The sequence below is a fragment of the Carcharodon carcharias genome, chromosome 2, assembly GCF_017639515.1.
Source record: "Carcharodon carcharias isolate sCarCar2 chromosome 2, sCarCar2.pri, whole genome shotgun sequence".
In the NCBI taxonomy this organism is placed as follows: Eukaryota; Metazoa; Chordata; class Chondrichthyes; order Lamniformes; family Lamnidae; genus Carcharodon; species Carcharodon carcharias.
Window position 1 is genome coordinate 80,776,708 of NC_054468.1, and position 12,968 is coordinate 80,789,675.

Sequence of the window (12,968 nt, forward strand, 5' to 3'; positions counted from 1 at the left end):
TCTTCCAGATATTTTATGAATAAAGTATATTTTTCAAAAAAAGCAAAAACAAATTGTACAATGGAAACTATATGGTCTGCAAAAGAACGTACTCACGTTGCATATATGGGGAATGAGAGATATTGTATTACTACGTGGCAGCAAAAGATCCAGTACGGGAACAACTGGATGTGCCCTATTCACTATCATTCAGTGTGCCTACACCCACAGGTGTCGAGAAGGGTGGAGAAGGTGGAACTTGTCAAAATATGCAAGGGAGGAGTGGCTACTATTCAGGTCATGGAAAGCCTTAAGGATAACCTGAACCCGTTCTCCTATGAAATTCTCTTATTACTAGAGCACCTAAACACGATTTGGAGACAGGCTCAGCAGATATATAGAACTTACTATACACTGCAGCAAAAGGTTAGAGCCTTAAAAGAGGATATCGGGCAAATAGATTCCCCCATAAGGTGGGAGGATCTGTGGAACTGGGGCTCAAATGTAGAAATACACCTGTGGATTCGGATTATCTCCCATGCCCTGGTTGTGATTCAGCTATTAGTTATATATTTAACATACTTGATTCATTGTACCCGAAGGTCACAAAAGAGGTGGTGCTGGGGGAATTTTAACATGTGGAGAGGAGGTTTAGCAAGTCAGAGGCCTGAATTGAAGGGCCAGATGATACAGATGGTCTAACCTAGTACTTTTACAATCCAAAGCTGGATACCTGTCCAGTATCAATGTGTGGTGGTATGTAAGGGGATGGACAGTACCACTGTAGTTGGCTACCTTGGCTAGGCCAAGAGACAAAAGCGGGGACTGTTAGGGAGAATACAGTAAGAATTTATTGAAAGGGAATTACTTAGAATCTCCAGGCAGATAGTGCCATCATGCACATTAACAGTTAAGGGTTACCAGATGAATTTTGCACATGCTAAGAGCCTGCAATCATCAAAAAGACCCTGGGAATTAGACTGGAAATAAAGGATGAAAACAAGATAGATTAAGTGTGCTCGTCAACAGATAAGGAAATGACAGATGGTCCCAGCTTAGACAGGGGGAGAAGGCTCTGCCTGGGTGAAGGCTAAACAATGTTCTTGTCAGTGAGGTATAAATAAGCTGTATACTTGTAATTTAGTAGAGTTCTACCTCAAGTTGCTTTGAGGTGGTTCTCTCCTTGCAATTGCTGGAATAAACAATCGTAACCTGTAACTGAGCCTCCTGTGGTTCGTTTGTCAAGGATACGACAACATCACAAATGTTACTTGCCACTTGTCAGCCCAAGGCTGGATATTGTCCAGGTCTTGCTACATTTGGACATAGACTGCTTCAGAATCTGAGGAGTCATGAATGGAGCTAAACATTGTGCAATCATCAGCGAACACCTCCACTTCTGACCTTATGATGGAAGGAAGGTCCTTGATGAAACAGCTGAAGATGGTTGGACCGAGGACACTACCCTGAGGAACTCCTGCAGCCATGTCCTGGAGCTGAGATCACTGACCTCCAACTACCACAACCATCTTCCTTTGTGCTAGGTGTGACTCCAATCAATGGAGTGTTTTTCCCCTGATTCCCATTGACTCCAGTTTTGCTAGGGCTTCTTGATGCCACACTCAGTCAAATGTTGCCTTGATGTCAAGGGCAGTCACTCTCATCTCACCTTAGGAGTTCAGCTCTTTTGTCCATGTTTCAACCAAGGCTGTAATGATGTCAGAAGCTGAGTGGCCCTGGCGGAAACTAAACTTGGTGTCAGTGAGCAGGTTATTGCGAAACAAGTGCCACTTGATAGCACTGTTGATGACCCCTTCCATTACTTTACTGATGATTGAAAGTAGATTCATAAGGCAGTAATTGGCCAGGTTGGATTTGTCATGCTTTTTGCATACAGGACTAACCTGGACAATTTTCCACATAACCGGTTAAATGCCAGTGTTGAACATCTTGGCTACCGGTGCAGCTGGTTCTGGTGTACAAGTCTTCAGTACTATTGCTGAAATATTGTCAGGGCCCATAGCCTTTACAATATTCAATGCCTTCAGCCGTTTCTTGTTATCATGTGGAGTGAATCAAATTAGCTGAAGACTGGCATCTGTGATGCTGGGGACCCCCAGAGGAGGCTGAGATGAATCATCCACTATGCACTTCTGGCTATAGATTGTAACAAATGCTTCAGCTTTATCTTTTGCACTGATGTGCTGGACTCCTCCATCATTGATGATGGGGTTATCTGTGGAGCCTCCTCCTCCAGTGAGTTGTTTAATTGTCCACCATCATTCATGACTGGATGTGGCAGGACTGCAGGGATTAGGTCTAATCCATTGGTGTGGGATCACTTAGCTCTAACACTCACTGTTTATGCTCTTTGGCACAAAAGTAGTGCTGTATTGTAGCTTCACCAGGTTGACAACTAATTTTAGGTATGCCTGGTGCTGCTCCTGGCATGCTCTCCCAGACTCTTCATTAAACCAGGGTTGATCCCCTGGCTTGATGGTAATGGTAGAGTGTAGGATATGCTGCGCCATGAGGTTACAGATTGTGTTTGAGTACAATTCTACTGATGCTGATGGCCCACAGCGCCTCATGGATGGCTAGTCTTGAGTTGCTAGATCTGTTCGAAATCTATCCTATTTAGCACAGTGGTAGTGCCACACAACATGATGGAAGGTATCCTCAATGAGAAGACGAGACTTTGTCTCCGCAACGACTGTTCGGTGGTCACTCCTATCGATACTATCATGGACAGATGCATCTGTGGCAGATAGGTTGGTGAGGATGAGATCAAGTATGTTTTTCCCTCTTGTTGGCTCCCTCACCCACCTGCCGCAGACCCAGTCTAGCAGCTATGTCCTTTAGGACTCGGCCAGCTCAGTCAGTAGTAGTGCTACTGAGCCATACTTGATGAAGGACATTGAAATCCCCGACCAAGAGTACATTCTGTGCCCTTGCCACCCTCAGTGCTCCTCCAAATGGTGTTTAACGTGGAGGAGCATGATTCACAGCTGAGGGAGGGTGGTACGTGGTAATCAGCACGAGGTTCCCTAGCTCATGTTTGACCTGATGCCATGAGACATCATGGGGTTTGGAGTCAATGTTGAGGACTCCCAGGGCAACTCCCTCCCAACTGTATACCAGTGCCACCACTGATACCCAGGGATTGTGATGGTGGTGTCTGGGACATTATCAGTAAGGTATGATTCCATGAGGATGACTATGTCAGACTGTTGTTTGACTAGTCTGTGAGACAGTCCTCCAAATTTTGGCACTAGCTCCCAGATGTTAGTAAGGAGGACTTTGCAGTGTCAACAGGGATATAGGGGGTGGTGGTGTGTGTCAGCTTCACCTCTGACTTCTGAGCGGTCCGAATCGCTCCCACTCCCTGGGTTTTAGACCTTGGACTTGTTTGGGGGTTGTGACAAAGTGCGGCAGACAACTGGTTTTGGTGCAAGAAAAAAAAAATTGGGTTTATTGAAGTCACAAATGAACTTAATACATTAGGATTACACTGAGACTATACAGACCTACAAAGTGCACATAGTTAAGAATGGGGAACACACAGCATAACGAGGGAAAATCACGCTACTAATCCCCTTACCCCTAGTCCCACCCTCAAAACCTAACTAAATTGAACTAGGAGAGGTCAGGGATCATGCTCACCAACCCAGGGTTCCTTGACAGTTCGAAATCCAACCAGGTAAGCCGGTTGCAGTTTTGGGGTATGCTTTTTGTGTTCTCTGGGGCCTGCCGTCGCCACGTGGTCCTGGTCTGTGGAATCTGCGAAGGTTCTTCAGTTGGGTGGAGGGCGCGATTGTGGGTGGTCACAATCATCATGGATGGCTAGTCTTGAGTTGCTAGATCTATTCGAAATCTATCCTGGCCTTGTTGACTTTGGTTGAGCCTGCCACCTCATGCCCCTCGCCGTGATGTTGCCTGCAGGCCTGCAAACCTCCAGATCACCTTCTTCCGCTTGGCTTAGCTCCTTGCTTAAACTCTGCTCACCCTCCTGTGTCCGCTTTCAAAACTGCTCACCCTTCTGTGTCATCTTCCCCCTCGTCACTCCTGGCCCAGTTATACTGTTTTTTTTCGAATTTCTTATCTGAAACCAAATCAAGGTTAGTTCTTTGTCTGATTTGGGCTTCTTCAGGTGATTGTTGTCTCATTGTTTTTAATGGGCTCGCATGATATTTATTATTGTCTTCCTGCCCTCGTAACTAGTCTTGAACTGAAAGCCATTGTAAAAGTGGAATATCGATTGGTTCGCATAATTGCATTGATTGTTGTCTTCCTGCCTTAGTAGTTAGTAGCGATTATTTATGCAAGATTTTGATGGGCTTTAGTTTCGTGTAAGATGAAGCCTTTGGTTGATTGTTTTAAAAGGAAGAATGTGTATTTTGTCTCCTCTCGTTGTCTGGTTTCAGGTAAAAGTCCAAAAGTCATATCCTCGTTGATGATATGAAAAATGTGGGAATTTTGAGAACACGTGAGGGCTGAGATTGCTGTTGTCATTTCCGGTGCCTAGATCGATGCTTGGTGGTCCGTTTGGTTTCATTCCTTTTTTGTGACTTGTAGCGGTTTGTTACAACTGAGTGGCCATTTCAGAAGGCATTTAAGAGTCAACCATGTTGATTTGGTTATCTACAGCTTCTATCTTCACAGCACCAAGGGACCCTGTTCTTTGAATAATGCTACAGGGATATTTTATGACCACTGGAAAGGGTAAACATGCTTTGGTTTAATATCTCAATCAAAAGATGGTACCTCCAAGGGTGTTGCACTCCCTCAGTACTGCATTGAAGTGTGATTATGTGCTCCATAGCGGGGGCTTGAACACATGACCTTCTGACTCAGAGGCAAGAGCATTGATAACTGATCCAAGTTAACACTCATGTTGTACAAAGACATGACACTGTGTGATAAACACTGTTAATAATGTCATCAAAACAATGGACAGAAGAATGTCGTAGTAACACAGTAAGGCATATGATATCAAAGAGTGCAAGTTCAACTCTTACCAGGCTAGTTGCTTCTTTTCTCTATAGTACTTTGCCTCAAACAACATTATAAGACAGAAAGTCTAACCTACAGGCATAAAAACATTTTATGGCATTGTCCTCTTGATAGAGGTGATTATTTGGTACAATTAGAGCAGGCAACAAAAAATGCAAAACTGTTTTGTCCTTTGAATGAGTGATCAGACAAAAGCCTCAGTATGGAGCAAGAACAAGGTCTAACCAACCACAAAGGCACATTTACCAATTAAAAATGTCTCACTTTAGGCTGTAAAATCACCAACCACATATGCTGTGCATAGATCATTCAAACAGCATGTGTGTAGGGTGGCAATCTTATAGCGCGGATTCCCTCATTCCTATTCTGTACAGGGCAGCCCCTTTCTGAAAATATATGAATGGTCAATATACCCTAAGGTGCATATTTATGACCCAGACCTGTGACACCATTGAGTGGTCAGAGTTTAGCACTACAAAGACAGGACACATACTACATTAGCAATAATTCAGTTATCTATACATGGACCCCAATACCGTGCTCCACCCATCCTTAGCCTGTATGGGATGCATAATTGGGAAGGTTAAATCTTTCGCAGGCAATATCGTAACTCAAAGCAAATCATGAATCAAATCATGCAGTTTGCTAATGTAATGATGCAAAAATGACACATGACCTCACAAAACACAAGCTGGTGGAAGAAAACCTCACGATATAGCAGGCTGGTACTTGCAAAATGACACAAGGACCATATGGGGCAATGCCAGCATTTCATTCTAAATAATGGAAAGTTATATAAGAAGCCCTCTAACTCCTACTAAAGCTGCTCTGCGCTATGCTTTCATATCCCATTAATAACAACTACAAAAAGATTTGATTGGTTTGAACATATTTGAACACCAAGTGCTGATGACAGTGGGTAAATTCAGTTTAAAAAGGCACAATATCTAAAAGTATGAAGGGGCTGGTTGTTGGCAGTTAGCTGTTAATCAAGGGAATTGCAGAAAAGGTATCATTTCAACTTGAGTGTTGTTCATTTAGCTCCTTTGCTCTATCAGGTTCAGATCCTCTCAAAACACACAAAAGTTCCTATTCTTCAAAAATAACCCCTCAGGGAAACAAAAAAAATGTTAATTATGACTGTTCTGAAGTGTTCAATTATTAAGGGAGTTCTAATGATGGGACCATGTTTCCAGATGATTTAATATCTTCTCACTCTTCCAAGATGTTGATGGCAATCTGTGTAACTGATTGGACAAGAACCAATAGTGTGAGAAGGAAGGAATGTGTCTCTTAACAGGCCCTTCATGATTTTTTTACTTTCCAGGTAGACTGTTACACAAAACTAGATCGAAACTTTATTTCAAGTGGACCAAAGAATATAATCTTGGAAACTGCTGTACTCCAGGGAAAAATGAGCCATCCAGGGTTAGCACCATAGGATGTGCAGCACAGCACTCACTTCCCACCTGGTCTGAAAGAATGGGCATGTTGAATGCTCTTGCATTTAAGTCATGCATTGTGCTAATTGCCTCCATATTCTCTCAGTAAGAAGCTACTGATGACTGATGCACTCTTTTCGTGCAGGTAAAATGGCTGTTGCAGTTGAGCCAGGTTCTCACTCAAAAAGTTGGGATTCTTTCTGCTACCTTTCTGATAGTATGTCCACTAAAATGAGTACAGCCCATTGCTTGGCATGTGGAGGAGAATGAACAGAAGCAGTTTATGGCAGTCACATGCTGTTGCCTGGTAGCAGGATTGCCCCTGAATTGGCATATGATCCTGATGCATGTGCCTCATGAGAACAGTGGCAAGGCTTTGGCAAATTGACCTGCCTATCCCATTTGGATAATGCCAACATTCTTGGCCTCCAGTAAAAGCTCACTGGTGACAGGGGTGCAGTAAGACTAGTGGTCAAGGGTCTGAGGAGGGTTGGGGAAAGGCAATGGGGTGGGGGAGTGGCGAGCGGGTGCAGGAGCGGTGGGGCAGGGAGGTGAATTGTGGCTGGCAATGGCCTTATTGTAAAGCTGAGATGAGCACCTGTCTTTCAGATGGCAGGCTGTGGTGGTCCCCTTAAGCAATGTTGGTTTGGCTAATGGGTGTCTGAAGAAAGGATTTTTGTGACTTTTGCAACCTATACTCCCATTGAACCAGTTCTATACCATCTGACTGAATTTATCCTGAACTAGATGATAATTTAAAATACAATTTGTACATTTCACATAGCAAAATGAGAAGACTCTGATGACCTGCGCTTGGCAGTGATATACTTAAGTCCTTAAAAAATGGTGTATTGACATATTTTGAGACCAAGGGGATCAGAACAGGTTGCGCTAATAGTTTAGCAGTAGACATATGCTTTTAAGGTAGCAATTCCTTTGAACCCAACAGCCTGAAAATAAGGCCCATTGCTTTATTTTAAATGCCGTTTCGAATTAAAATAATTTATTTTTTAAAGTTCAACATGTTAAAAAGAAAAACATGTGAAGCAAATAGTGTGTGTGCGTGTGCGAAAACTATCTGAACTCACCTTGTATTATTCAACAGATAATTCATGTGCAATATAGGCCTGATAGTTCACAGGCTTGTTTTGATCATTGCCCGTGTTAAATGACAGCTGCAGCTGCATTAAAAATTAACTGGAGATATGAAATACCAGCACAAAATAAAAGCCATCTGCCAGGCAACTGAAGCAAACAGGGATCATCTCGATTTGACATTAATTTGGAAAAGCTCCGTGAAGAGAGATAGCAACGTTCGCTTGAGATGTTACCACCCACAAAAGCAGACTGGTGCCATCTGATAGCTTGATTCCAATTTGCTGCGTGTTCTTGGAATTGTGAGGCAGTGCCATCAAGAACAGAAAGGCGGAAGTGGGGGCAAGGACAGAAATAAAATTGGGACTTTTCACATTCCAGCTCCTCTTGCTGCCTTTGTTATGCAGTGACAATTGTCTAAACAATGCCCCCAGCTCAAGTTGAGGTTCATGAGCATAGAGCAAGGTCATTGTGGGGTTTTGGAAGGTGAAAAGCTGGATTTTTCTTTAAACTGGAGCCGAGTAAATCATCTACAGGAAGATTCTCAATTACGTCTTAGAGGAGAAAGACATCATTCAAATATTCTGCTTTATTGGAAAATATAATACCTCATAAACTTCACGGCAAAATTTCTATAACTATAAATCAAATAGGACTAAAGGCATTTAAAACAAAAAAAGTCACGTTTCATTCTCTTTAACTCATTGTTGTGCAAATTACTTACAAGGAAAATCTGAGGTGCTTAAGTTTAGTGAATATAGTGTTCAGGTTTGATTGGAGGGCTTTTAAAGGAATGGCATAATGAAGATGATCAATGCGATTTCCTTAGAAAATTATCATCTCTCATTACTGACATCACTTGTAATCCTGGGTTGAATGCCTGGACCTCTCCATGGGGCCAGCTTCACCACACAGGAAGGTCCGACCTCCTTTAACTGCTCCAGCCTAAGGGCAATGAATGACGGGTGGCAAATACTGGCCTTACTAGTGACACCCCTCTCTCAAGAATGAATAATAATAAACACAATATCATGTCAGTTGATGAATTATCCTAATCCTTATTTGCTGCAATGAATATTCTGAATTCCATGTGGAGCGCATAGCCCTATCACACTAGTTAGTGCATCAGTATTCTGCATCACAGAATAGAAGGACAATGCCGCCCAGTTTGGAAGAACCTGACCTAAATGTTATTTCTCATGCAATGCAAGTCAGGGCATATATTGAAAGATGTCACTTTTACTGTCCAATTAGGAGCACAAGGGATAAGGGACATGAATGAAAGAGAGTCAAATGAGAAAGGGGAAAGAACAGCAAGCTAGTTATGATAAAAATGGTTGGTTGGGAAAGGACACATTTATCAGGAAGCAGTAATGAGTTAGTACAAGGAGAAAGTGCCCATTAATATTATTGCTGATGAAGTGGATTAGCAACACAACATGAAATAATCATGCTAATAATCATTGACGTTGTGGGTGACTATCTCAGTCATGATGCCTTATGGTGGCACATGGCAGAGACCTATTACTACTTCTTGAAGAAAAATTGAGCCAAACCCAAGTCATCCTGTGCTAATAGTGTACGGTTTCTAGTAGTTGGTGTAGAATAGTAAACATTTCAGACCAGGCGATCAATTGCCTGTTGCTTTAAGAATGTCTGGCAGTGTCATGGCCTGTCTGGCTGCTAAATAGGTAATCAACATGGTTTGTGAATACATAACAAGAGAGAACAGGTTCAAACCAGCTTCAGTGAGTGAGGATCCAACCTCTATAAGTTAAAGTTTATGTTATTATTTTATTAATATGTCCCATAAATGGCATACCCCATGAGACATTGCACCAGGGCTTTAACTACTGGGGTACAGGTTAGATGGAAAATTGGTGCATTAAATCACTTCCAGAAGCAGCAAAATGTCAAATTCTGCACATAAGTAAAAACATTTAACCTAAGAGGAGCAAAGACAGCTGTAAATTCAGAACGGTTTTGAAATGCATACAGTGGTTCTGCACAAACTAAACTAACACAAGGTCAAGCATAGAAAAATCACTTTCAGCTGTAACAAAGATTTTCAGTACTCTAAAGGGTTAACATGCACTAGTTAATTTTAGTGAAGTGTTCCAATGACAAAACAATTGCTTTGGGTATTTATTTTATTGTAACTCACTGCTGTTGTGACTAATTTACGTTGGACATTTTCCTTTTGCCGATTCTGCTTGCACCTTAGCAAATAAGGAAGTTGAACGTGCATGGCCTTCTGTTATATTTGCATCTGAAATGAAATAATTTTCTTCTCTGATTCACTCAATATCTATAGGGAAGTTCATTAATATTTTTGTTCATATTGCATGTTAACCAAAAGAAAACACTGGGCAGAATTTTCTGGGTGACGTGTGGTGGGATAGGCCCCGCACGTCAGCATGTAAAATGGCATCCTGACGTCACCATGCATCATCGCGATATTTAGCTGGGCAGGCGCGCAATGAAGTGCAGCACATGCCTGCCATTAATTAATGGGCTAGTTAAGGCCCTTAAATCGGCAATTGATGCCGATTTTCAGACGCCGGTGCTATCTTCAGCTTGGCCCATGGGCACAACGGGCTGGTGGGTAAGCGACTTTTTAATAAAACTCATCCATGGGCAGGATAAGAGGGCTCAGTGGGGTGGTCAATCTGGTCTGTGAGTATTTATTGCAGAAAGTTTTTAAACTTGCCTGTGTGATCTGTAACAGTTCAGAACAAATTCCAGCAGCTTTGTGTACTTTGAACTTTCAGGTCAGCACTCTGCAGTCAGTAATCTTTATCGGGGCTGTAGCTTTGAGGCTTCCCTTAAGCCTCGGTATGGGTTCTGACATGTCCACTGGAGGCAGCTCCTTTGAGGAAGGGAGGGCTAGAATAACGTGGAGGCCAGGAGTCCACAATCAGACTCCAGGGGAGCTACCTTTAGGAGGACAGGTGCAGGCACAAGGGGTGCTGGGCCAAGAGGTAGTCCAAGGTGGAAGGGGCTGCCGAAGACGTCACTATCCTGCTGCCACGGTATACAGGCGGTGAAGCAGCTACCTCAATATGTCTGAGGTGCAGTGCCAAAGGAGGCTCTGACTCTCAAGGGAGACAGTCAACTATATCTGTCAGATGATTGGCCCTGAGATCTCTCTGAACTGTGTGGGTGGACACTCCATGCCAATGGCTCTGAAGGTCACAGTTGCCCTAACTTCTATGCCTCTGGCTCCTCCCAGGGCTCGGTTGGTGAACTTTGCGGTGTCTCCCAATCAGCTGTCTGCACTTGTGTCAAGCAGGTTACAGACGCTCTGTTCAGACAGGCATTAACCTTCATCCACTTCTGCTGGGACCAAGCAAGTCAGACATAGCGAGCCAGAGGCTTCGCAGCCATTGCTGGCTTCCCCCGCGTCCAGGGTGCTATAGACTGTACACATGTGGCCATCAAGGCGCCAGCAGGTGAGCCCAGTGCCTTCGTCAACAAGAAGGGCTTCCACTCCATGAACGTGCAGATAGTGTGTGATCACAGGATGCAGATTCTGCAAGTCTGTGCCAGGTACCCAGGCAGTTCCCATGTTGCCTACATCCTCCGACACTCCCAGGTGCCGGGGCTCTTCAGTGCTCCAGCTCGGCTGGATGGTTGGCTGCTGGGTGACAAGAGCTATCCCCTCAGAAGGTGGCTCATGACACCTCTCCACCATCCAAGAACAGAAGCTGAGCAGTAGGACAATAGGAGCCATGCCTCTGCAAGGGCTGTGGCGGAGAGAATCATCGGTCTTCTCAAGATGCACTTCTAATGCCTGGACCGCTCAGGGGGCGCACCCCAGTACCCCAAGATTGTGTCTCAGTGATAGTGGTAGCATGCTGCACTCTGCACAGTTTTGCGCTGGAAAGGGAGGACACAGTGGACAATGAAAATGTTGACACCGTGGATGCGGCTGCACACGATGAGTCCAGTACTGATTCTGAGGATGAGGAAGCACAGTGGAATGATGAGGGGCTGAACGCTAACCCGGGACTACACCAAGGAGGCAGGGACACCGGGAGACTTTAATCCAACGATCCTTCAGCTAGCTCCACACAAGTGGATCAGGAGGACCAGCCTTGCCTGGTGCTTCCATACTTGGCACTTAGGTGCTACATCTTCCACTTCATCAGCTGCAACTAAGGGCTCTGGACATAAACTTCAATGTCCACTCAAACACTCATGATATGTCTGTGAAACATACAAATGCAGAACAAAGGAGCCACCCTCAGCCATGGTAACACATCTGAATTTAATTTTATCCATCCTATGGTCAAACAAAATGAAAGAAAAACATTTTTACAACAGCAAGAAATAATAATTCCCTAATCTAGGGCCAACACAAAAGCACCAGTGAGAAACCCGCTGTGTGCCTAAGGTGCCTTATGCTTATGTTTACAGGTGCTACGTCTTGGTGCTGCCAGCTCGCTCGGAGTGACTTGTGAGATAGCCTGCTGACTCTGCTGTCCTGTTGGCCTTGATGACCTTGGCGGTCGTCCTCTGGCCCGTGGAGCCTGTGCTGGCCCCACCTGTAAGGGAGCTGCCAGGTCCACAGCTGGCATCTCCCCAGTTGCCGCAGCCTCACCGGATGATATGGTCACTAGGAGAGGGGCGGGGCAGCTGTTGCCCTCACCCGGAGCGCCCTGAGAGGAACCCGCAGATATGAAAGGCAGCTGCTCTGCCGACGTGAGGTCACCCCAGAACTCCCTGCTCACCATCGACGGATGGGTAACGAGCTGGGAAGCTTGAAGCCCACACCACACATTGGCAATGACCAGCTGTGGCCATTGGCGCTGTGAGGGCTTGCAGGTCCGAGCATAGCTCCAGGAGAACCTGCTTGTTCTCCTGGAGGCACCTCTCCACGAGAGTCACCCCTCTCTCCATGGAGGAAGCATGACGCTCTACCATGAGGCATATTGCATCAGTGATGCTCCACGTGTACTCCTCCACCACGGACACCAAGCGAAGCATAGTCTCATGTGTCACTCCCAGATGCTCCCGCACACCCGACTGCAATTCCTGCAGCTGCTGCTTCATGGACGACTCCAGAGGCACATCATCAGGCACTGACTCAGCATGTGCCTGGCCCCCTGCAGTCCTCCGACTGCTGGAGCCATCAGCACTCTCTGTCTCTGCCAGCTCCTCCAGCAATTGTGAAGTTCCCTCTCCACTGTGCCCCGGGACACTAGCCGATGTTGCAATGCCCACCGAGGTATTAGTACCTGTAGAAATGGTGTGACGCAGGTAACATTTGAGGGCTATCTGGCATGAGAGGGGGCATCTGCAATCAATCGTGGCCACCAGGCTCTGATGATGCTGAAAATAACAAGGACAGTGGATCAGTTAGTGTGCACACAGTGACACACTTCATCCCTTTCCCCCTGGCTCATTATGCACTCAACCTTCCAGAACCTATGCAGA